The following is a 27,526-nucleotide window of genomic DNA, read 5'->3' on the forward strand; positions in this document are numbered from 1 at the left end:
CTATACGATGACATATATATGGTTATATATATAGTTAACATGTTTTTATTATAAGTATTTATCTCATTAGGTATTTTAACAATGAGTTATATACATAAAAATGAGACTATTAATTTAAGAAACTCGAAAACGATATATATAACGATTATCGTTATAACAACGTCTTACTAGGTACATATGAATCATATTAAGATATTGATACACTTGGTTAATTATGTTAAATGATAAGTAAATATATTATTAAGTGTATTAACAATGAAATACATATGTAAAAATAAGACTACTAACTTAATGATTTCGAAACGAGACATATATGTAACGATTATCGTTGTAACGATATTTAACTGTATATACATCATACTAAGATATATTATATATCATAATATCATGATAATATAATAATTTAACATCTCATTTGTTATAATAAACAATGGGTTAACAATATTCAACAAGATCGTTAACCTAAACGTTTCAAAACAACATTTACATGTAACGACTAACGATGACTTAACGACTCAGTTAAAATGTATATACATGTAGTATTTTAATATGTATTCATACACTTTTGAAAGACTTCAAGACACTTATCAAAATACTTCTACTTAACAAAAATGCTTACAATTACATCCTCGTTCAGTTTCATCAACAATTCTACTCGTATGCACCCGTATTCGTACTCGTACAATACACAGCTTTGAGATGTATGTACTATTGGTATATACACTCCAATGATCAGCTCTTAGCAGCCCATTTGAGTCACCTAACACATGTGGGAACCATCATTTGGCAACTAGCATGAAATATCTCATAAAATTACAAAAATATGAGTAATCATTCATGACTTATTTACATGAAAACAAAATTTCATATCCTTTATATCTAATCCATACACCAACGACCAAAAACACCTACAAACACTTTCATTCTTCAATTTTCTTCATCTAATTGATCTCTCTCAAGTTCTATCTTCAAGTTCTAAGTGTTCTTCATATATTTTACAAGTTCTAGTTACATAAAATCAAGAATACTTTCAAGTTTGCTAGCTCACTTCCAATCTTGTAAGGTGATCATCCAACCTCAAGAAATCTTTGTTTCTTACAGTAGGTTATCATTCTTATACAAGGTAATAATCATATTCAAACTTCGGTTCAATTTCTATAACTATAACAATCTTATTTCAAGTGATGATCTTACTTGAACTTGTTTTCGTGTCATGATTCTGCTTCAAGAACTTCGAGCCATCCAAGGATCTGTTGAAGCTAGATCTATTTTTCTCTTTTCCAGTAGGTTTATCCAAGGAACTTAAGGTACTAATGATGTTCATAACATCATTCGATTCATACATATAAAGCTATCTTATTCGAAGGTTTAAACTTGTAATCACTAGAACATAGTTTAGTTAATTCTAAACTTGTTCGCAAACAAAAGTTAATCATTCTAACTTGAATTTTAAAATCAACTAAACACATGTTCTATATCTATATGATATGCTAACTTAATGATTTAAAACCTGGAAACACGAAAAACACCGTAAAACCGGATTTACGCCGTCGTAGTAACACCGCGGGCTGTTTTGGGTTAGTTAATTAAAAACTATGATAAACTTTGATTTAAAAGTTGTTATTCTGAGAAAATGATTTTTACTATGAACATGAAACTCTATCCAAAAATTATGGTTAAACTCAAAGTGGAAGTATGTTTTCTAAAATGGTCATCTAGACGTCGTTCTTTCGACTGAAATGACTACCTTTACAAAAATGACTTGTAACTTATTTTTCCGACTATAAACCTATACTTTTTCTGTTTAGATTCATAAAATAGAGTTCAATATGAAACCATAGCAATTTGATTCACTCAAAACGGATTTAAAATGAAGAAGTTATGGGTAAAACAAGATTGGATAATTTTTCTCATTTTAGCTACGTGAAAATTGGTAACAACTCTATTCCAACCATAATTTAATCAACTTGTATTGTATATTATGTAATCTTGAGATACCATAGACACGTATACAATGTTTCGACCTATCATGTCGACACATCTATATATATTTCGGAACAACCATAGACACTCTATATGTGAATGTTGGAGTTAGCTATACAGGGTTGAGGTTGATTCCAAAATATATATAGTTTGAGTTGTGATCAATACTGAGATACGTATACACTGGGTCGTGGATTGATTCAAGATAATATTTATCGATTTATTTCTGTACATCTAACTGTGGACAACTAGTTGTAGGTTACTAACGAGGACAGCTGACTTAATAAACTTAAAACATCAAAATATATTAAAAGTGTTGTAAATATATTTTGAACATACTTTGATATATATGTATATATTGTTATAGGTTCGTGAATCAACCAGTGGCCAAGTCTTACTTCTCGACGAAGTAAAAATCTGTGAAAGTGAGTTATAGTCCCACTTTTAAAATCTAATATTTTTGGGATGAGAATACATGCAGGTTTTATAAATGATTTACAAAATAGACACAAGTACGTGAAACTACATTCTATGGTTGAATTATCGAAATCGAATATGCCCCTTTTTATTAAGTCTGGTAATCTAAGAATTAGGGAACAGACACCCTAATTGACGCGAATCCTAAAGATAGATCTATTGGGCCTAACAAACCCCATCCAAAGTACCAGATGCTTTAGTACTTCGAAATTTATATCATATCCGAAGGGTGTCCCGGAATGATGGGGATATTCTTATATATGCATCTTGTTAATGTCAGTTACCAGGTGTTCACCATATGAATGATTTTTATCTCTATGTATGGGATGTGTATTGAAATATGAAATCTTGTGGTCTATTATTATGATTTGATATATATAGGTTAAACCTATAACTCACCAACATTTTTGTTGACGTTTTAAGCATGTTTATTCTCAGGTGATTATTAAGAGCTTCCGCTGTCGCATACTTAAATAAGGACGAGATTTGGAGTCCATGCTTGTATGATATTGTGTAAAAACTGCATTCAAGAAACTTATTTTGTTGTAACATATTTGTATTGTAAACCATTATGTAATGGTCGTGTGTAAACATAATATTTTAGATTATCATTATTTGATAATCTACGTAAAGCTTTTTAAACCTTTATTGATGAAATAAAGGTTATGGTTTGTTTTAAAATGAATGCAGTCTTTGAAAAACGTCTCATATAGAGGTCAAAACCTCGCAACGAAATCAATTAATATGGAACGTTTTTAATCAATAAGAACGGGACATTTCAGTTGGTATCAGAGAGTTGGTCTTAGAGAACCAGAATTTTGCATTAGTGTGTCTTATCGAGTTTGTTAGGATGCATTAGTGAGTCTGGACTTCGACCGTGTTTACTTGAAAAATGATTGCTTAACAAATTTTGTTGGAAACTATATATTTTTAACATGTGAATATTATGTGATATATTAATCTCTTAACGCGTTTGATATTATGTGATAGATGTCTACCTCTAGAACAAGTCCCATTGACTCACCTAATAATAATGAAGATTCAAATGTAAATTGGAATGATTCGTGGACTGATTCACAAGTTCCCGAAGAGGAACCGGAAGAAGAGTCGGAACCAGAAGAAGAATCGGAACCGGAAGAAGAATTGGAACCGGATGAAGAAATAGAACCGGTGGGGGAAATAATAAAATAGTTAAGTAAAAGAAAATCCTCAACCAATCGACCAAGGTTAATTATGGTCAATGGTGTTTCCGCCAAGGAAGCAAAATATTGGGAGGATTACCAATTCTCCGATGAATCGGATTCCGACGAGAATTCTGATGATGTTATAGAAATTACCCCAACTGAATTTAAAAAGGCAAAAGAAAATAATAAGGGAAAGGGCATAAAAATAGAGAAATCTAATTCCAACCCCGATGAACTTTATATGTATCGTCAACCCCCGAAGTCCTTAAGTTGTAACAATGACCCGGGAACCTCTAAACCACCAGGTTTTTCTAAACCAATGTGGATAACGACGGCTCGTATTAGGGGAACATCATATATCCCTAGAAACTTGGGAAAACGAACCAAAACCGAAGAAGAAGAAACAAGCGAGTCGGAATAAGATAGCTGTATTCGTGTGGTGTAATATATGTAATATAGTATGCTTATGCTTTATGATATATGTAAAAATTGCTTGTATTAATAAGTATTTTTTTTTATGAATCTAACTCTTGTCTATTTTACGGTATAAAAACACAAAATGGATAGACAACCCAATATTTTAAGAGACCTACCCGGAGACATGATTGATGAAATCTTGTCTAGAGTCGGTCAGAATTGCGGGGAACCCAAATGCTATTTTACGCAATGGGTTAAGAAATTATTTTGACTCAATATATCCGAATATTGGACTTCGTGATTTAGAAAAAGCGGCTAACATGCAACATAAAGAAGCATGTTATGCTTACGGATTAGTAATGTTCGCTTCTCACCAAAGTGAGAACAAGAACATCGGCCTACAACTATTAAACAAAACGTTCCCACAAGTGACGGAGTCGGTAATTGGGGTAAGAAATGAGGTTTTTAGATTGTTACGGGACTGTTGGACATTACGTAACCCTCGTCCCTTTGACGACGTTACAACACGCTATCTTATCAACGGCCATAACGGTTATGTTCCACAAGACCAAGGATGGGAAGTAGTCCTAGTAAAACCAGAATGCATGACTTGTTTCTGGACGTATGAATTACGTGTCTTTATTGCCTTTGCTGAATGACTTGTGTACTAGCTAGAATTATCTTCACAACTATCTTGTATCAAAGTTATTGTGTGCTATATTTCATGCTTTATGTAAAATAAGCGGTATTGTAAGTTTGTAAAATATTGTATAAAAGTTTGAACGCAAAATATTATTATAATCAGTTTTTCATATAGAATTGTAGTAGTTGAATTGTATATTAGCTACTAAGTATGAACTTAACGGGTAGGTACTACCCGAATTTAAACTTATAAAACGCTAATATGAAAAAAAAGCTTTTATAAATGAGTTCATATTATGCTACGAAATACTATTAACTACTCTTAATATTCTGTATGATTAACTTGTTCCATTTGACTATTTTGAAGGAAATGGCACCGACTACTCGACACACCGTGAATATGAATGAAGAGGAATTCCGTACTTTTCTAGCTTCAAACATAGCCATAGTACAGGCTGCACTACATACCAACAATAACCTTGGATCTAGCAGTACAGGAAATCGTGTAGGATGCACCTACAAAGAATTCACTGCCTGTAAACCTTTGAAATTTGATGGAACCGAAGGACCGATCGGATTGAAACGGTGGACCGAGAAGGTCGAATCGGTGTTTGCCATAAGTAAGTGTACTGAAGAGGACAAAGTGAAGTACGCTATGCATACCTTCACAGGTTCTGCGTTAACATGGTGGAATACCTATCTAGAGCAAGTGGGACAAGACGATGCGTACGCACTACCGTGGTCAGCATTCAAGCACTTAATGAACGAGAAGTACCGTCCCAGAACCGAGGTCAATAAGCTCAAGACAGAACTTAGAGGGTTATGAACCCAAGGATTTGATATTACCACGTACGAAAGACGATTCACAGAATTGTGCCTATTGTGTCCGGGAGCATTCGAAGATGAGGAAGAGAAGATCGACGCGTTTGTGAAAGGATTACCGAAAAGAATCCAAGAAGATATAAGTTCACACGAGCCCGCCTCCATACAACAGGCATGTAGAATGGCTCACAAACTAGTGAACCAGATTGAAGAAAGAATTAAAGAACAGACTGCTGAAGAGGCCAATGTGAAGCAAGTCAAAAGAAAGTGGGAGGAAAACGGTGATAAGAATCACCAATACAACAACAACAGCAATTACAACAATAATCGCAACAATTATCCCAACAATCGCAACATCAATCGCAACTACAACAAACGGCCCAACAACAACAACAACAACAACAACAACAACAACAACTACAACAATCATCCCAACAACAATAATAACCGCAACAACAACAACAATCAGAAGCAGCTATGCCAAAGGTGTGAAAAGTATCACTCGGGGTTCTGCACCAAATTTTGCAACAAGTGTAAAAGGAACGGTCATAGCGCGGCGAAGTGTGAGGTCTATGGACCAGGGGTTAATAGAACGAAAGGAACAAATGGTGTCCGAATGAGTAATGGCGGAGCAAGTAGTGTCGGAGCAAGTCATGCCAATGTAGTTTGTTATAAATGTGGAAAACCAGGCCACGTTATTAGAAATTGCCCGAACCAGGAAAACACGAATGGACAAGGCCGCGGAAGAGTTTTCAATATTAATGCGGCAGAGGCACAGGAAGACCCGGAGCTTGTTACGGGTACGTTTCTTATTGACAATAAAGCTGCTTACGTTTTATTTGATTCGGGTGCGGATAGAAGCTATATGAGTAGAGATTTTTGTACTAAATTAAGTTGTCCATTGACGCCTTTGGATAGTAAATTTTTACTCGAATTAGCAAATGGTAAATTAATTTCAGCAGATAATATATGTCGGAATCGAGAAATTAAACTGGTTAGCGAAACATTTAAGATTGACTTGATACCAGTAGAGTTAGGGAGTTTTGATGTGATAATCGGTATGGACTGGTTGAAAGAAGTGAAAGCAGAGATCGTTTGTTACAAAAATGCAATTCGCATTATACGAGAAAAAGGAAAACCCTTAATGGTGTACGGAGAAAAGGGCAACACGAAGCTACATCTTATTAGTAATTTGAAGGCACAAAAACTAATAAGAAAAGGTTGCTATGCTGTTCTAGCACACGTCGAGAAAGTACAAACTGAAGAAAAGAGCATCAATGATGTTCCCATTGCAAAAGAATTTCCCGATGTATTTCCGAAAGAATTACCGGGATTACCCCCACATCTATCCGTTGAATTTCAAATAGATCTTGTACCAGGAGCTGCACCAATAGCTCGTGCTCCTTACAGACTCGCACCCAGCGAGATGAAAGAACTGCAAAGCCAATTACAAGAACTTTTAGAGCGTGGTTTCATTCGACCAAGTACATCACCGTGGGGAGCTCCTGTTTTGTTTGTCAAGAAGAAAGATGGTACATTCAGGTTGTGTATCGACTACCGAGAGTTGAACAAACTTACCATCAAGAACCGCTACCCACTACCGAGAATCGACGACTTATTTGATCAACTACAAGGCTCGTCTGTTTATTCAAAGATTGACTTACGTTCCGGGTATCATCAAATGCGGGTGAAAGAAGATGATATTCCAAAGACTGCTTTCAGAACACGTTACGGTCATTACGAGTTTATGGTCATGCCGTTTGGTTTAACTAATGCACCAGCTGTGTTCATGGACCTTATGAACCGAGTGTGTGGACCATACCTTGACAAGTTTGTCATTGTTTTCATTGATGACATACTTATTTACTCAAAGAATGACCAAGAACACGGTGAACATTTGAGAAAGGTGTTAGAAGTATTGAGGAAGGAAGAATTGTACGCTAAGTTTTCAAAGTGTGCATTTTGGTTGGAAGAAGTTCAATTCCTCGGTCACATAGTGAACAAAGAAGGTATTAAGGTGGATCCGGCAAAGATAGAAACTGTTGAAAAGTGGGAAACCCCGAAAACTCCGAAACACATACGCCAGTTTTTAGGACTAGCTGGTTACTACAGAAGGTTCATCCAAGACTTTTCCAGAATAGCAAAACCCTTGACTGCATTAACGCATAAAGGGAAGAAATTTGAATGGAAGGATGAACAAGAGGAAGCGTTTCAGTTATTGAAGAAAAAGCTAACTACAGCACCTATATTGTTATTTCCTGAAGGGAATGATGATTTTGTGATTTATTGTGACGCATCAAAGCAAGGTCTCGGTTGTGTATTAATGCAACGAACGAAGGTGATTGCTTGCCTCTAGACAATTGAAGATTCACGAGCAAAATTATACGACGCATGATTTGGAATTAGGCGCGGTTGTTTTTGCATTAAAGACTTGGAGGCACTACTTATATGGGGTCAAAAGTATTATATATACCGACCACAAAAGTCTTCAACACATATTTAATCAGAAACAACTGAATATGAGGCAGCGTAGGTGGATTGAATTATTGAATGATTACGACTTTGAGATTCGTTACCACCCGGGGAAGGCAAATGTGGTAGCCGATGCCTTGAGCAGGAAGGACAGAGAACCCATTCGAGTAAAATCTATGAATATAATGATTCATAATAACCTTACTACTCAAATAAAGGAGGCGCAACAAGGAGTTTTAAAAGAGGGAAATTTAAAGGATGAAATACCCAAAGGATCGGAGAAGCATCTTAATATTCGGGAAGACGGAACCCGGTATAGGGCTGAAAGGATTTGGGTGCCAAAATTTGGAGATACGAGAGAAATGGTACTTAGAGAAGCTCATAAAACCAGATACTCAATACATCCTGGAACGGGGAAGATGTACAAGGATCTCAAGAAACATTTTTGGTGGCCGGGTATGAAAGCCGATGTTGCTAAATACGTAGGAGAATGTTTGACGTGTTCTAAGGTCAAAGCTGAGCATCAGAAACCATCAGGTCTACTTCAACAACCCGAAATCCCGGAATGGAAATGGGAAAACATTATCATGGATTTCATCACTAAATTGCCAAGGACTGCAAGTGGTTTTGATACTATTTGGGTAATAGTTGATCGTCTCACCAAATCAGCACACTTCCTTCCAATAAAAGAAGATGACAAGATGGAGAAGTTAGCACGACTGTATTTGAAGGAAGTCGTCTCCAGACATGGAACACCAATCTCTATTATCTCTGATAGGGATGGCAGATTTATTTCAAGATTCTGGCAGACATTACAGCAAGCATTAGGAACTCGTCTAGACATGAGTACTGCCTATCATCCACAAACTGATGGGCAGAGCGAAAGGACGATACAAACGCTTGAAGACATGCTACGAGCATGTGTTATTGATTTCGGAAACAGTTGAGATCGACATCTACCATTAGCAGAATTTTCCTACAACAACAGCTACCATTCAAGCATTGAGATGGCGCCGTTTGAAGCACTTTATGGTAGAAAGTACAGGTCTCTGATTTGTTGGAGTGAAGTGGGGGATAGACAGATTACAGGTCCGGAGATAATACAAGAAACTACCGAGAAGATCATCCAAATTCAACAACGGTTGAAAACCGCCCAAAGTCGACAAAAGAGCTACGCTGACATTAAAAGAAAAGATATAGAATTTGAAATTGGAGAGATGGTCATGCTTAAAGTTGCACCTTGGAAAGGCGTTGTTCGATTTGGTAAACGAGGGAAATTAAATCCAAGGTATATTGGACCATTCAAGATTATTGATCGTGTCGGACCAGTAGCTTACCGACTTGAGTTACCTCAACAACTCGCGGCTGTACATAACACTTTCCACGTCTCGAATTTGAAGAAATGTTTTGCTAAAGAAGATCTCACTATTCCGTTAGATGAAATCCAAATCAACGAAAAACTTCAATTCATCGAAGAACCCGTCGAAATAATGGATCGTGAGGTTAAAAGACTTAAGCAAAACAAGATACCAATTGTTAAGGTTCGATGGAATGCTCGTAGAGGACCCGAGTTCACCTGGGAGCGTGAAGATCAGATGAAGAAGAAATACCCGCATCTATTTCTAGAAGATTCGTCAACACCTTCAACTGTTTAAAATTTCGGGACGAAATTTATTTAACGGGTAGGTACTGTAGTGACCCGAACTTTTCCATGTTTATATATATTAATTGAGATTGATATTTACATGATTAAATGTTTCCAACATGTTAAGCAATCAAACTTGTTAAGACTTGATTAATTGAAATATGTTTCATATAGACAATTGACCACCCAAGTTGACCGGTGATTCACGAACGTTAAAACTTGTAAAAACTATACGATGACATATATATGGTTATATATATAGTTAACATGTTTTTATTATAAGTATGTATCTCATTAGGTATTTTAACAATGAGTTATATACATAAAAATGAGACTATTAATTTAAGAAACTCGAAAAGATATATATAACGATTATCGTTATAACAACGTCTTACTAGGTACATATGAATCATATTAAGATATTGATACACTTGGTTAATTATGTTAAATGATAAGTAAATATATTATTAAGTGTATTAACAATGAAATACATATGTAAAAATAAGACTACTAACTTAATGATTTCGAAACGAGACATATATGTAACGATTATCGTTGTAACGATATTTAACTGTATATACATCATACTAAGATATATTATATATCATAATATCATGATAATATAATAATTTAACATCTCATTTGTTATAATAAACAATGGGTTAACAATATTCAACAAGATCGTTAACCTAAAGGTTTCAAAACAACATTTACATGTAACGACTAACGATGACTTAACGACTCAGTTAAAATGTATATACATGTAGTATTTTAATATGTATTCATACACTTTTGAAAGACTTCAATACACTTATCAAAATACTTCTACTTAACAAAAATGCTTACAATTACATCCTCGTTCAGTTTTATCAACAATTCTACTCGTATGCACCCGTATTCGTACTCGTATAATACACAGCTTTGAGATGTATGTACTATTGGTATATACACTCCAATGATCAGCTCTTAGCAGCCCATGTGAGTCACCTAACACATGTGGGAACCATCATTTGGCAACTAGCATGAAATATCTCATAAAATTACAAAAATATGAGTAATCATTCATGACTTATTTACATGAAAACAAAATTACATATCCTTTATATCTAATCCATACACCAACGACCAAAAACACCTACAAACACTTTCATTCTTCAATTTTCTTCATCTAATTGATCTCTCTCAAGTTCTATCTTCAAGTTCTAAGTGTTCTTCATATATTTTACAAGTTCTAGTTACATAAAATCAAGAATACTTTCAAGTTTGCTAGCTCACTTCCAATCTTGTAAGGTGATCATCCAACCTCAAGAAATCTTTGTTTCTTACAGTAGGTTATCATTCTTATACAATGTAATAATCATATTCAAACTTTGGTTCAATTTCTATAACTATAACAATCTTATTTCAAGTGATGATCTTACTTGAACTTGTTTTCGTGTCATGATTCTGCTTCAAGAACTTCGAGCCATCCAAGGATCCGTTGAAGCTAGATCTATTTTTCTCTTTTCCAGTAGGTTTATCCAAGGAATTTAAGGTAGTAATGATGTTCATAACATCATTCGATTCATACATATAAAGCTATCTTATTCGAAGGTTTAAACTTGTAATCACTAGAACATAGTTTAGTTAATTCTAAACTTGTTCGCAAACAAAAGTTAATCCTTCTAACTTGACTTTTAAAATCAACTAAACACATGTTCTATATCTATATGATATGCTAACTTAATGATTTAAAACCTGGAAACACGAAAAACACCGTAAAACCGGATTTACGCCGTCGTAGTAACACCGCGGGCTGTTTTGGGTTAGTTAATTAAAAACTATGATAAACTTTGATTTAAAAGTTGTTATTCTGAGAAAATGATTTTTACTATGAACATGATACTATATCCAAAAATTATGGTTAAACTCAAAGTGGAAGTATGTTTTCTAAAATGGTCATCTAGACGTCGTTCTTTCGACTGAAATGACTACCTTTACAAAAACGACTTGTAACTTATTTTTCCGACTATAAACCTATACTTTTTCTGTTTAGATTCATAAAATAGAGTTCAATATGAAACCATAGCAATTTGATTCACTCAAAACGGATTTAAAATGAAGAAGTTATGGGTAAAACAAGATTGGATAATTTTTCTCATTTTAGCTACGTGAAAATTGGTAACAAATCTATTCCAACCATAACTTAATCAACTTGTATTGTATATTATGTAATCTTGAGATACCATAGACACGTATACAATGTTTCGACCTATCATGTCGACACATCTATATATATTTCGGAACAACCATAGACACTCTATATGTGAATGTTGGAGTTAGCTATACAGGGTTGAGGTTGATTCCAAAATATATATAGTTTGAGTTGTGATCAATACTGAGATACGTATACACTGGGTCGTGGATTGATTCAAGATAATATTTATCGATTTATTTCTGTACATCTAACTGTAGACAACTAGTTGTAGGTTACTAACGAGGACAGCTGACTTAATAAACTTAAAACATCAAAATATATTAAAAGTGTTGTAAATATATTTTGAACATACTTTGATATATATGTATATATTGTTATAGGTTCGTGAATCAACCAGTGGCCAAGTCTTACTTCCCGACGAAGTAAAAATCTGTGAAAGTGAGTTATAGTCCCACTTTTAAAATCTAATATTTTTGGGATGAGAATACATGCAGGTTTTATAAATGATTTACAAAATAGACACAAGTACGTGAAACTACATTCTATGGTTGAATTATCGAAATCGAATATGCCCCTTTTTATTAAGTCTGGTAATCTAAGAATTAGGGAACAGACACCCTAATTGACGCGAATCCTAAAGATAGATCTATTGGGCCTAACAAACCCCATCCAAAGTACCAGATGCTTTAGTACTTCGAAATTTATATCATATCCGAAGGGTGTCCCGGAATGATGGGGATATTCTTATATATGCATCTTGTTAATGTCGGTTACCAGGTGTTCACCATATGAATGATTTTTATCTCTATGTATGGGATGTGTATTGAAATATGAAATCTTGTGGTCTATTATTATGATTTGATATATATAGGTTAAACCTATAACTCACCAACATTTTTGTTGACGTTTTAAGCATGTTTATTCTCAGGTGATTATTAAGAGCTTCCGCTGTCGCATACTTAAATAAGGACGAGATTTGGAGTCCATGCTTGTATGATATTGTGTAAAAACTGCATTCAAGAAACTTATTTTGTTGTAACATATTTGTATTGTAAACCATTATGTAATGGTCGTGTGTAAACATAATATTTTAGATTATCATTATTTGATAATCTACGTAAAGCTTTTTAAACCTTTATTGATGAAATAAAGGTTATGGTTTGTTTTAAAATGAATGCAGTCTTTGAAAAACGTCTCATATAGAGGTCAAAACCTCGCAACGAAATCAATTAATATGGAACGTTTTTAATCAATAAGAACGGGACATTTCAGTTGGTATCAGAGAGTTGGTCTTAGAGAACCAGAATTTTGCATTAGTGTGTCTTATCGAGTTTGTTAGGATGCATTAGTGAGTCTGGACTTCGACCGTGTTTACTTGAAAAATGATTGCTTAACAAATTTTGTTGGAAACTATATATTTTTAACATGTGAATATTATGTGATATATTAATCTCTTAACGCGTTTGATATTATGTGATAGATGTCTACCTCTAGAACAAGTCCCATTGACTCACCTAATAATAATGAAGATTCAAATGTAAATTGGAATGATTCGTGGACTGATTCACAAGTTCCCGAAGAGGAACCGGAAGAAGAGTCGGAACCAGAAGAAGAATCGGAACCGGAAGAAGAATTGGAACCGGATGAAGAAATAGAACCGGTGGGGGAAATAATAAAATAGTTAAGTAAAAGAAAATCCTCAACCAACCGACCAAGGTTAATTATGGTCAATGGTGTTTCCGCCAAGGAAGCAAAATATTGGGAGGATTACCAATTCTCCGATGAATCGGATTCCGACGAGAATTCTAATGATGTTATAGAAATTACCCCAACTGAATTTAAAAAGGCAAAAGAAAATAATAAGGGAAAGGGCATAAAAATAGAGAAGGTCGTTTACTGCTAAGGTCGTTTACAGTTTTTGTTGCTTCATTAGCATTTCGAGAACTAGTTCGCGGTTCAGAGTGTTTTTCAGAAACTTCACATTCGAAGTATGTAAGCCTTGGAAATAGACGTTATGTATAACTGTTGGCGTCAACATGCTGTGAGATTTCAAAATACTGATTGCTAATTCCCAATGATTCGTATGACAATTCTCGTTACAAGAGGCAGATGAGTAAATGATGAGGTTTCGATAAATATAAAGATTCTTCGGAATGCCCAAGATCAGTGAAGTTGTTGGTAAGTTTATTGCTAATGTGGTGGAATATGAAAGGTTCTCCGGTAACAAAAGGGTAATCACATATATCAAAATTATGATAAGGCTAATCCGAATGAAAAAATAGAAGTTGTCTTGCTGGAGCTGTGATATAATTTGCTACTGTGCAAAGGAATTGCAAGGTTATTTTTGCTAATAAATGCCAAAAGATCTGACACAGATATGTGTTGAATTATGACTTTGGTTTCGAGAGCTTTTTAAGTACATAACTGTGGGTAATATGTGGTTGGATCATCATCTCGATTGCTCATTATTTGAAGTGTCTTCAGAGATTTTCGAAGGGTTTGAACACAGATTGTAATCGTTTGTATACATTTGATGTTCTAACACACTTTTGAAGTCAAAGTATAGCTTTGAAAGATGTAGGAATCTAAAAGTGATGGTACCGCTTATATCTCAAATAGAATTCTGAGATTTTAAAAGCAGAATATGTAATTGGGTTTGAATGAGTATGGTTGTTTTGATTTCTATGAAAGAATGTATATTATTGTGAAAGTAGGAAGTATAATTGATAATTTGTTTAATCTGATTCGAAGAATGTAACATATTAATTGTGAATTTATATATATCTCTCGGGTATTACCTACCCGTTAAAAAATTTTCACAATTAATATTTTGTACATAAGAATTTTATTACAGTCTTTATGAAAATATATATGTATATATTCTCCTCAGATGTAACATAGATTTTAATGAGTTAGTACTAAATTAAACACATTCGATTTATGGTTGGAACTAGAATTGAATAATTCCTTGAAGGCTTTAGAGGTTACATAAGTATTTCTTCAATAATATTGAAATTATGAATCAATACTTCGTTATTTGTTGAGATGTGATGTTGGTTTTCGTTAAATTCTTGTGAACTTCGCAAAGTACGAATGATGTTATCTGAAAAGTTTTGGTTACATCAATGATGAAGTGTAAAATCAAATATATACTTGATTTATTAGGAATTGGAATTTGTTGAATTGAGACAGAGATTGTAGTTAACGATGGTTAAGTCGCGGGCGAGGGATGTACATTATTGCATATTTGTAATATGAATTAACTGAGTAGTTAAGATTCACACACAATAGCTTAGCACGGAAAGATTTATTTTTTATTTCAAAATATATATATATAAAATATATATATAATTTCTTCAGAGGGAATGAGTTAATTCTTCATAACTTGTTGATACAATATACACGTTATTGATTCGTAATGATGTCCACAGTGATTCTTGAACTGACGGAGTTTGTGATGTTATAGGTGTTGTTGATTCTGATGTTGACTGTACTGACGATGCTGGTGACGTTGACGGTACTGTTGATGCTGTTGGTAAAACAAGTTTAACTTGTTAATCACACACCATTTTTGTCAGGGTTTCTACTCTTCCTTCTATCATTTTGGTTCGCTTAACTGATTTATGGTTAGGGCTAGATTAGATAATCTCTAAGACTTTAGAGATTATATAATCGCCGTGGAATGTTTCTCCAATGAAGTTATGAATTAATACTTCGTCAGTTATTGTTGTTGGTACTCCTTGGTATCTATGGTACGTATGACGTTGATGCTCGTGGGACAGATTGTGAAGTTGAGGTTTACAACGCGGTTGTGGTTGGAGGTGGTAATGGTACTGTTGGCGTTGATGATGGTGGTACTGGTTATGCTACTGGTGCTGCTGCTGGTGTTTGTAATCTCTGCACCATATTCTCCAAAGCCACTACCCGAGCGCGAAGTTCGTTGACTTCTTCTATTATTCCAGGATGATTGTCGGTCGGAACGAGCGGATAAATAAAATCTAGAATTTGATGTAGTATATAATCGTGACGAGATACCCTGGAAATGAGAGAGAAAATGGTGTCTCGAACAGGTTCTCCGGTAAGTGCTTCAGGTTCTTCGCCAAGAGGGCAATGTGGTGGATGGAAAGGATCGCCTTCTTCTTGTTTCCAATGATTGAGGAGGCTACGAACCCATCCCCAATTCATCCAGAATAGGTGATGACTGATTGGTTGATCCATTCCGGTCACACTGCTTTCGGAGCTTGAGTGAGATTCCATTTCGGAATCCGAGTGACTTGAACTGATGACAAATTCCATTTCGTACGATTGGATAAAGGATTTTCGATATAAAATGTTTTTCGGCTATCGGGTGGTATTCTATTTACATAGGATATCTATATATAGAAATCAAAAGATTTCATAGATCACGGAGGAATTTGCGGGATATGTCAGGCAAAGTTTAAAGTAACAGATACGATAAGATATGATTTAGCAGATACGCTAAGATATGAATTTTGTCTATACACTACTCATGCAATTAATGTAGCAAGACGTGTCTAGACTAATAATGATAAGCAGGTAATTTCCTATAGATGATAAGCAGATGATTTCCGACTAGAAATGATAAGCAAAACTTTTGACATGCAGACACGGTCGAAGTCCAGACTCACTAATGCATCCTAACGACTTATCAGTTAGACACACTAATGCAGACCTGGTTCGCTAAGACCACCGCTCTGATACCAACTGAAAGGACCCGTTCATATACATTATAAACGATTCACAATAGTTGATTACATTGCGAGGTATTTGACCTCTATATGATACATTTTACAAACATTGCATTCGTTTTTAAAAGACAATCTTTCTTTACATCAAAAATTGACAGGCATGCATACCATTTCATAATATTCACTATCCAACTATAAATTGATTTAATAATAATCTTTGATGAACTCAATTACTCGAATGTAACGTTCTTCGAAATATGCTATGAAAGACTCCAAGTAATATCTTTAAAATGAGCAAATGCACAGCGGAAGATTTCTTTAACACCTGACAATAAACATGCTTTAAAGTGTCAACCAAAAGGTTGGTGAGTTCATTAATTTATCATAATCATTTATTTCCATCATTTTAATAGACCACAAGAATTTCATTTCCAGTTCTCATAAATATACGTCCCATGCATAGAGACAAAAAATAATCATTCATATGGTGAACACCTGGTAACCGACATTAACTAGATACATATAAGAATATCCCCTATCATTCCGGGATCCTCCTTCGGACATGATATAAATTTCAAAGTACTAAATCATCCGGTACTTTGGATGGGGTTTGTTAGGCCCAATAGATCTATCTTTAGGATTCGCGTCAATTAGGGTGTCTGTTCCCTAATTCTTAGATTACCAGACTTTAATAAAAAGGGGCATATTCGATTTCGATAATTCAACAATAGAATGTAGTTTCAATTACTTGTGTCTATTTCGTCAAACATTTATAAAAGCGCATGTATTCTCAGTCCCAAAAATATAAAGGGTAAAAAGGCAAATGAAACTCACCATACTGTATTTCGTAGTAAAAATACATATAACGTCATTGAACAAGTGCAAGGTTGGCCTCGGATTCACGAACCTAAATTAATTATATATATTTATGTGTTGGTCAATATTTGTCTAACAAATTAGGTCAAGTCAAAGTGTACCACAATCCTAATGCTCGAGACTAATATGCAAAAGTCAACAAAAGTAAATTTGACTCAAAATAATTTCCAAAAATCTATACATGATTAATATATAGTTTAAATATCGTCATTTTATATTTTTAAATATTTTTAAAAGATTTATTAGAGTAAATAATATAATTTATTTATTAATAAATAAAATTTTATATTATATTTATATAATAAAATATACTTTTATATATATTAAGTAATAAAATTTATAGGGTTCATTTAATATTATAAAGATAATATGATAGGTATTATTAAAGTAAGTTATTACACGTAGTAAAATATGTTTGTATCAAATATTTATTTGATAAAATAATATCTATAATGATAGTAAGTAAAAGTTATATTATTTTGTAATAATAATTATTATTATAAAATATCAACATTTATAATTACTAAGATGACATTATGATAAAACGATAATTTTAATAATGATAACTTTAATATTTACGATAATTTTTAATATTATCTTTAAAATAATAATTCTATTTAAAATAATAATAATAATGATATTTTATAGTAACAATGACATTTCTATTAAAATGATAATTTTTGTTAAAATGATAGTTTTAATACTAACGATAATTTTAATAATAATAGTAATGATAAAAATAATAAGAACGATAATTTTATCTAAATAAATATCTTATAATATTTTAATTTCATCATGATACTCTTACCCATTATTTCCTAATCGTTTCGTTTAACAGCTTTTAATCGTCTTTTATATCGTGTTCGTAATAATGATAATAATAGTAATCAGAATAATTAGGTGTTACAAATATTTGTTTTAATTACACTAATATTAATAATGATAGCTACTATAACATTATTAACGATAATACTAATAATTATCTTAATAATAATATAGTAATAATAATAATAACAATAACAATAACCATTTTTAAATAATGATATATATATATTAATAATGATAATAATAATAATAATACCAATAATAATAATAATAATTGGATAATAATAATAATACTAATTATAACTTTAACGATAATAACGATAGTAATAATAAAAAAAATAACAATTTTTAAATATAAATCCTTTTATTGATAAAGATAATAATAATAATAAGATAAAACTAGAACGACGATAATAACGACGATAATAATAATCATTTTTAATAATAATACAAAAATTCGATGGACTATAACTTCAAATCCGTTCATCGAAATCATTCGATATCTAAATGAAAATTTCTTAATTTTTCGCTAGCTTTCCAACGACATGCATATCTTATACCTTATCTCAGTCGCATATATAACTAATTCAGGATTCAACATAACCTAACTAAAGGCAATATCAAAAGTACAAACATGCATAATCCTATATACTCGAGCACTAGTCAGGGATACACTATTAGTATGTAAAAGTTAAATTATGAGTACTCACGTATCAATATTGAGATTCAATATTGCAGGAAAGGTACGTAGACGCAACGGAGATGATAAATACTATATTGACCTCACGAGCATAACCATGAACCATACCCAATCACCTCCATAGCTATAACCCATAATTTCCTTAATCCAATCCCACTCGAAAAACAATTTTGAAATCACTCGGACAGCACTCTGACGTAATATTTTATGTATACTAATAATATCTTGAAATAATACGGAGTAAATATATATATATATATATATATATATATATATATATATATATATATATATATATATATATATATATATATATATATATATATATATATCAATTGAGAGAGTTTAGAGAAAAATATTTTCAAGTTTCTATGAAATAATGAAACCTATTGGATTCTATTTATAATATATTTTTGAATTATTAAGGTGAATTATTAAAGTATGAATTATTAAAGTAAATTATTAAAGTATGAATTATTAAAGTGAATTATTAAAGTATGAATTATTAAAGTGAATTATTAAAGTATGAATTATTAAAGTGAATTATTAAAGTATGAATTATTAAAGTGAATTATTAAAGTTAAAGTAAAGTAAAAATAAAGGTAAAGTTTAAGTATAGTAAAATTATAAAACTATGTACGTATAATACGCATATAAATATATATAATATTAATTTAAATCGTTATATATATTTAATAAAATAAAATATAAATATCGTTATCTTTATCATACTGGTTAAGTAATGAGTTGTCAAAAGTAGTTCTAGATATTTATAAAAGTTATATACGTTTTAATAATAAAGTTCTTTTTAAACTGAAAACGTTTTTGTACGTTTGAAACTAAATCAAATAAATATAATAATTTTGTTTTCCAAAACCAAATATATTTTTAAGAATCATTTTGTTTAAAGGTTAAAATAATGGAAATCGTTATATCATAAAATGCTTTAGAAAAGTAGAATCATATATATTTATAATAGGTTTCAAGTTTTTAAATTACAGTTTGTTGGTGAAGCATGGGATAAAGTTCAAAGGTTAAATAAACGTATGAAATCATCTTAATGAAAAATGTCGAGTTACTTAACTTGTCGATATCCAACATCTAAGTTATTTACACTTCACGTTCTTACTTATAAATCACTTTACCATTTTCTGAATGTTGTCAAAAAGAATAGATTTTTTAAATCACAGTGGACCTCATAACATAGACCCGTAATGATATCATAATGTATCTGATAAATCAATCATTTGATATTATCTTCTAATTCCATCGATAAACATATTTAAACAAATACGTTCATGTAAAGTATTATACGTTTAATACTTTATTAATATTCTCAAGTTATAATATATATATATACATATATATACATATTTATTTATATATAACGGTTCGTGAATCGTCGGAATTTGGTCGAGGTTATAATGAATGTATGAACACAATTTAAAATTCTTGAGATTTAACTTAACAAACTTTGCTTATCGTGTCGGAATAATATAAAGATAAAGTTTAAATTTGGTTAGAAATTTCCGGGTTGTCACAGATGGAGCAGGCGTATGTGTGGTGAGTGGTGGTGATCAAATGGGTTTGGGTTTCATGATCATGTTTGAATAAAATCCGAAGGAGAATTAGAGAGAGAGAGAGAGAGAGAGAGAGAGAGAGAGAGAGAGAGAGAGAGAAAGGTGGTGATCAAAGTTGGTTTATTGATGGTAGTAGGTTTAAGTTCTCAGTTCTATATAAGCTGCAACAAGTGGTGATGGTTATTAATGGAGAAAGTTAGTAGCAGGAGTTGCAGTCAAAGGTTGTTCCTAAATGGGTCTAGTGGTGGTTATGGTGTTCGTGACCGAAGACAGTAAAACATTCACAGACATTTGATGAGTTTTATGTGGTAGTGGTAGTTGTTCTTGGTACTTCCCGACTACTCAAATAAAAACAGAAGATCATACGTGGCATGGTGGTGATTGTTGTAGGTTGAAGAAGGTGGTCGAATGATGAAGAAGAGTGACAATAATTGTAAGTGATAATAGTAATAATGTATCTTAATATTTGTGTTTGATTTTTCTAATTTCAGCGAGGAGTGGGTTTTTCTGAGTAAATGAATGAACGTTAATACTTATAATCAATCAAGTTTATTGTGTGGTGCTTATTGAGGTCGACTGGTAACAAGATCCGACAATAAGTACATAAATTTTCAATCGGTAAAATGAAAAGATAAATTAGATAGGGATGGCTAACAGAATTTGATTGAAATTTTTTTGTAGTGTTTAATTGGAGTCGTCCAAGAATCTTGAACAGGGGAAGGAAGGACAGTCGATAGAGGGAATCGATCCAGGAAGAAGAAAACGAGGAAAATAAAAGTAGATTTTGACATGTAACAAATTCGTACATTTTTCTGTTACTGATTACTATCCAAATTTGTTTTATAATGAAATTTAAAGTTGTCATTCTCTATCACTCTATGCATATGTATTACGTATATTATTTACAGAGAGAGGTAGAGCAATTTACTATACTCTTTTTACAGTACACCTAATATGATCGTCGACATGATATTCTAGCAGAAGAAGTCAGGAAGGAAGAACAAATCAGATAGTGACTTCAAGCAAAATTTTGTTATTATTCTGTGGTTAAATTCGTTTGGTAACCAGATTAAAGCCAGGAAAGCAAATTGGAGAAGAAAAGAAAATATAATTTGATTATGATAGTTAACAGATTTTGTCCTTAGTGGAATTGATTGTACTGGTAACAAATTAAAAAACAGGAAATGAATCATATACAGTTTTATTGATACATGAAACTGAATCTCAATTATTTTGTGATTTTATAATATTTATATTAAATTAATAATTCATATATATAATTATATTAATAATATTAATTCTATTAATATTAGTAATAATAAATGATAATAATATTTGTTAATAATAATATTAATAATGATATAAATAAAATGATAACATGATAATAACCATAAAGATAATAATGATGATAAATAAAATGATAATAATAATTTTACTTATAATAATACTAATTATAATATTAACATTAATAATAATAATAATAATATTAATAATAATAATATAACAATTTATATTACATATTTATTTACACACAATTGTTCGTGAATCGTCGGGAATAGTCAAAGGTTAAATGAAAAACAGTTCAAAATTTTGAGACTCAACATTACAGTTCTTTGCTTATCGTGTCGAAATTATATAAAGATCAAGTTTAAATTTGGTCAGAAATTTTCGGGTCGTCACAGTACCTACCCGTTAAAGAAATTTCGTCCCGAAATTTGAGTAAGGTCGTCATGATTAACCATAAAAATGTTTTCATGACGAATATGAATTGATAAATAATGTTTTATCATTAATGAGTAATGTAGATAAAATGATTTGGTTACTTGAAGCGTATGGATGAAGCTGTCATAAAAGAATGAAATGAGGTAATAAAGTTTCGTCTTAACTTTTGACGTAGTCATAGTTGACTTCCAGAATTTAAGGAATTTTCAAGAAATCTTCTTATCAGAAAGAAAATGTAATAGCATGATTAATTAGCAGACTGTTGGAATCACGGTAATAATAGAACTATCAAGAAAATAAATGAAAGAGTTATGTAACTTGGCACATGATGAGACTAAGATCTGTGAATCATCATCACATTCCATTAGAAACTCAGCATGACTTACTGTAATATAATCACGTTGGCCAAGCGCATTATATTATACTAACTCGTGCTTCAATTTCCAATACTTCTCAAGAATTCATTCATAATTTAAAACTTGAATAGAGAAACTAAAACAGTTTTCTTTATGATGTAATACGGATAGCACGAACAGATAACTAATTTCGGATAAGAAGAGTTATGAAAATATCCTCAGAAATATCGAAGATATTTATGATGATATTTTCAGAATTTCTAAGATCGAAGGTTGATGAAGAAAGAATTTTCACAAGATTTAACATGGGTACAGAGCAAGATATTCTCTAAAGATTTCATCGGATTCAGAATTACATGGATTCTTTGAATATAGGGTTTGGTCCTTGTATTTGTCCTTGGTCTCCTTCATGGTTAACTCAATTCGTTTTTAGTACTAAATTTTCTATTGAGCGTTCCCAACATTCCATTCTTTACTATCAAACTTTTGGCCATTTAGACCATCTACAATTTTGCTGTTTCCTCTGCATTTAATGCTACCTTATCTAAATCATCGGTTATCAATCCGAGGTGGTTTCAAGAGAATTTGTGTATTTAGATGATTAAACGCTGATGGTAATTGTCAAGATACGAATGATTGTTTAGGATGAAATCAAGTGGCAAATTTATATATCAAAGTTATAATAAGGCTAATCCGAATGAAAGTCGAAGTTGATTTGCTGGAGCTGTGACAAAATTGACTAATTTTGGAAAGGTATTGTAAAGTTATTTTCGGTAATAACACGCTAATGGATCTGTCACAGTTTTGAATTCAAAGTATGGCTTTGAAAGATGTAGGAATCTAAAAGTGATGTCTTCTGTTAAATCTTGACTTGGATTTTGATCTGTCAAAATTCGAATATGAAATTAAATTTGAATGGAAATAGTTGTTCTTTGGTGAACGGATACGTATATGTGCGGATTTGGGCAGTATTACTATTGACAGCTGAATCTAAATTGAAGAATGTACAGTGTAATTTTTAATGTGAAAACTAAATATTCCTCGGGTATTACCTACCCGTTAAAATATTTTCACCATTATCAGTTTGTACACAGAATTTTTAATTACAATCTTTATGAAAACATATATACATATATATTTTCTTCAGATGTAATCATGGATTTATTGAGTTAATAAGATATTAATCTCATTTGCTTTTCGGTTTGAGCTAGAATAAGTAATCTCTAAAACTATTAGGAACCACATATTCTTCGCAGAATACTAATGAAGTTATGGATCAATACTTCATCGTTAACTATTAGGGATCACATATTCTTCGCAGAATATTTCTTCAATGAAGTTATGGATCAATACTTCATCGTTCATTGTTGTTGGTACTCCTTGGTATCTATGGTGCGTATGATGTTGATGTTTGAGGTATAGATTGTGATGTCGAGACGTGTGATGCGGATGTTGTTGTTGGTGGTAATGGTACTGTTGATGCTGGTGACGTTGCTGAAGCTGGTACGTTTTGTACCATATTTTCCAAAGCTACAACACGGGCACGAAACTCGTTTACTTCTTCTATTACTCTGGGATGATTGGCGATCGAAACGAGCGGATGAATAAGGTTTAGAATAGTAGATATTACGTAATTGTTGAGAGTTATTTGGAAAAATGAGAGTGAAAATGGTGGTTCGAACAGGTTTTCCGGAAAGTGTTTCAGGTTCTTTGCCAATAGGGCAATATGGCTAGTGGGAGGGATCACTTCTTCGCATCTCCATTAATTAAGTTTACTTTGTACCCATTCTCAATTTATCCTGAATTTATGATGGCTAATTGGTTGACCCATTCCGGTTACACTTCTTTCAGAGCTCGAGTGGAAATCCATATTGGAATCCGAGGAACTTGAACTAGTGACGAATTCCATTTCGTACGATTGAATAAAGGATTTTTGATATGAAATGAGTTTCGGCTATCGGATGGTATTCTAATTACATAGAATATCTATATATATATAGAACAAAGGATTTCGTAGATTACGGAGGGATTTACAGAATATGTCAGGCAAAGTTTTACAGTAACAGATACGCTAAGATATGAATTAGCAGATACGCTAAGATATGTGTTTTGTCTATACACTAATCATGCAGTCAATGCAGTAAGATGTGTCTAGACTAAGAACAATGAGCAGGTAATTTCCTAAGGATGATAAGCAGGTAATTTTTGACACGAAACGATAAGCAAAACTTTTGACATGCAGACACGGTCGAAGTCCAGACTCACTAATGCATCTAAACAACTATCAGTTAGACACACTAATGCAAGACCTGGTTCGCTAAGACCACCGCTCTGATACCACCTGTAGTGACCTGTCCTAATCCATCTGGACGAAGTCTTTAACAGTTGGTCTCATTGCGAGGTTCTGACCTCTATATGCCATGAACGACTCCATGTAATATGAGCAAATGTACAGCGGAAGATTTCTTTCATACCTGAGAATAAACATGCTTTAAAGTGTCAACCAAAATGTTGGTGAGTTCATTAGTTTAACATAAATAATCATTTCCATCATTTTAATAGACCACAAGATTTTCATTTCCATTTCTCATAAATATACGTCCCATGCATAGAGACAAAAATCATTCATATGGATTGAACATCTGGTGATAAGGCTAAAAAGGAACATATATTTCATAGCAATATCCCTCCTAAATAATAGATTTTTATATGTAATTGTATTATATTTTCATTGTAATTGTTTAAATAAATAAATGTGAAGACGAAGCACGAAGATTAAAGAATTGAAGAAAAAGTGCCACTAAAGCCTGAAAAGTGCCACTAAAGCCATAGTACACTTAAAAGTGCCACTAAAAAGTGAGTAAAAGACTCGCACGGATTTTGAAATATAAGGAGAACAATTTTTGTGCAAATTACAAATCGCGAAACGTAAAGTGCACGATATAAAATAGTACGAAAGGACGTTTGAAAATCCGGAACCGGGACATGAGTCAACTATCAACGCCCGACGCGACAGACCAAAAATTACAAGTTAGTTATGCACAAGAATATAATATAATATATAAATAATTATATTAATTATTTATATTTTATATTTATATATATAAAACGTCGGCAAAGAAGATCCAAAAGGGTGTGAGCTGTATTCCATTTCCCCGCGACTCACGGAGTTCTCAGGCACTAAGTGCCGCGACTCACGGAGCACAGAAATTTCAGAATGCCTATAAAAGGTCGCGAATTCTGCCGAGTAAAATAACATAATAATAATAATACTCCGTAGTATAATATAAATAAATATATAATATATATATATATATATATATATATATATATATATATATATATATATATATATATATATATATATATATATATATATATAGTATAGATTAGTGTTATATTAGATTAGTTTGGGTTATGTAAAAGTTATTTTTACGGGTTTTTAAAGTCGAAATTCTGTCCGTGTAACACTACGCGATAAATACTCAATGTAAGTTATGTTCTCCTTTTTAAATTAATGTCTCGTACTTAAGTTATTATTATGCTTATTTGAGCCAAAGGAATCATGATGTTGGACTAAATATTAAAGACGGGGTAATTGGGCTTTGTACCATAATTGGGGTTTGGACAAAAGAAGGACACTTGTGGAAATTAGACAATGGGCTATTAATGGGCTTTATATTTGTTTAACTAAATGATAGTTTGTTAATTTTAATATAAAGATTTACAATTGGACGTCCCTATAAATAACCATATACTCTCGATCGGACACGATGGGCGGGGAATTTATATGTACGAATAATAGTTCATTTAACCGGACACGGGAATGGATTAATAGTCTATGGAATTATTAAAACAGGGGTGAAATTATGTACAAGGACACTTGGCATAATTGATAACAAAGTATTAAAACCTTGGGTTACACGCAGTCGATAACCTGGTGTAATTATTAAACAAAGTATTAAAACCTTGTTACAGTTTAAGTCCCCAATTAGTTGGAATATTTGACTTCGGGTATAAGGATAATTTGACGAGGACACTTGCACTTTAAATTTATGATCGATGGACTGTTATGGACACAAACCAGACGGACATATTAAATAATCCAGGACAAAGGACAATTAACCCATGGGCATAAAACTAAAATCAACACGTCAACCATCATGATTACGGAAGTTTAAATAAGCATAATATATTTTATTTCATATTTCCTCGTACTTTTATTTATTGTCATTTTAATTATTGTTATTTATTTTATTGTTATTTAAATATATCGTCATTTACTATACGCTTCGCTTAAAATATAAATCGACAAACCGGTCATTAAACGGTAAACCCCCTTTTATATATTATTATATATAATTATATATATTTTGTACAAATATAGTTGTTTAAAAATATAGTGTGCAATAAGCCCGCTCCCTGTAGAACGAACCGGACTTACTAAAAACTATACTACTCTACGATTAGGTACACTGCCTATAGTGTTGTAGCAAGGTTTAGGTATATTCATTTTGTAAATAAATAATTAAAACTTGTGTAATTTGTAACGTATTTTGTAGTAAAATATAGTACTATCACGTACCCCTCCGCTACCACATCAAGTTTTTGGCACCGCTGCCGGGGACCCGGCGAAACGCTATATTTTTAATATATATTTGTATAAATATATTTTTAGAAAAACAATATAAAATTTAAAAAAAATAAAAATAAAAATAAAAATAAAAAACAAAAAAAAAAACGTTTTACATCTTCCGCGACTTGCGGAGTTTTAAGGCAAGTGGAACCGCGACTCGCGGAGCCGCCCTGTCTGACGCGCCTGAAACCCTAAACCAGCATTTATTACGGTATATTATTATTTATTATTATTAATAAACCCTAAATTAGTTAATTAATTTATTAATTAGTTTTAGTTTTAT

Source organism: Rutidosis leptorrhynchoides, chromosome 9, assembly GCF_046630445.1.
Source record: "Rutidosis leptorrhynchoides isolate AG116_Rl617_1_P2 chromosome 9, CSIRO_AGI_Rlap_v1, whole genome shotgun sequence".
NCBI classification, from domain to species: domain Eukaryota; kingdom Viridiplantae; phylum Streptophyta; class Magnoliopsida; order Asterales; family Asteraceae; genus Rutidosis; species Rutidosis leptorrhynchoides.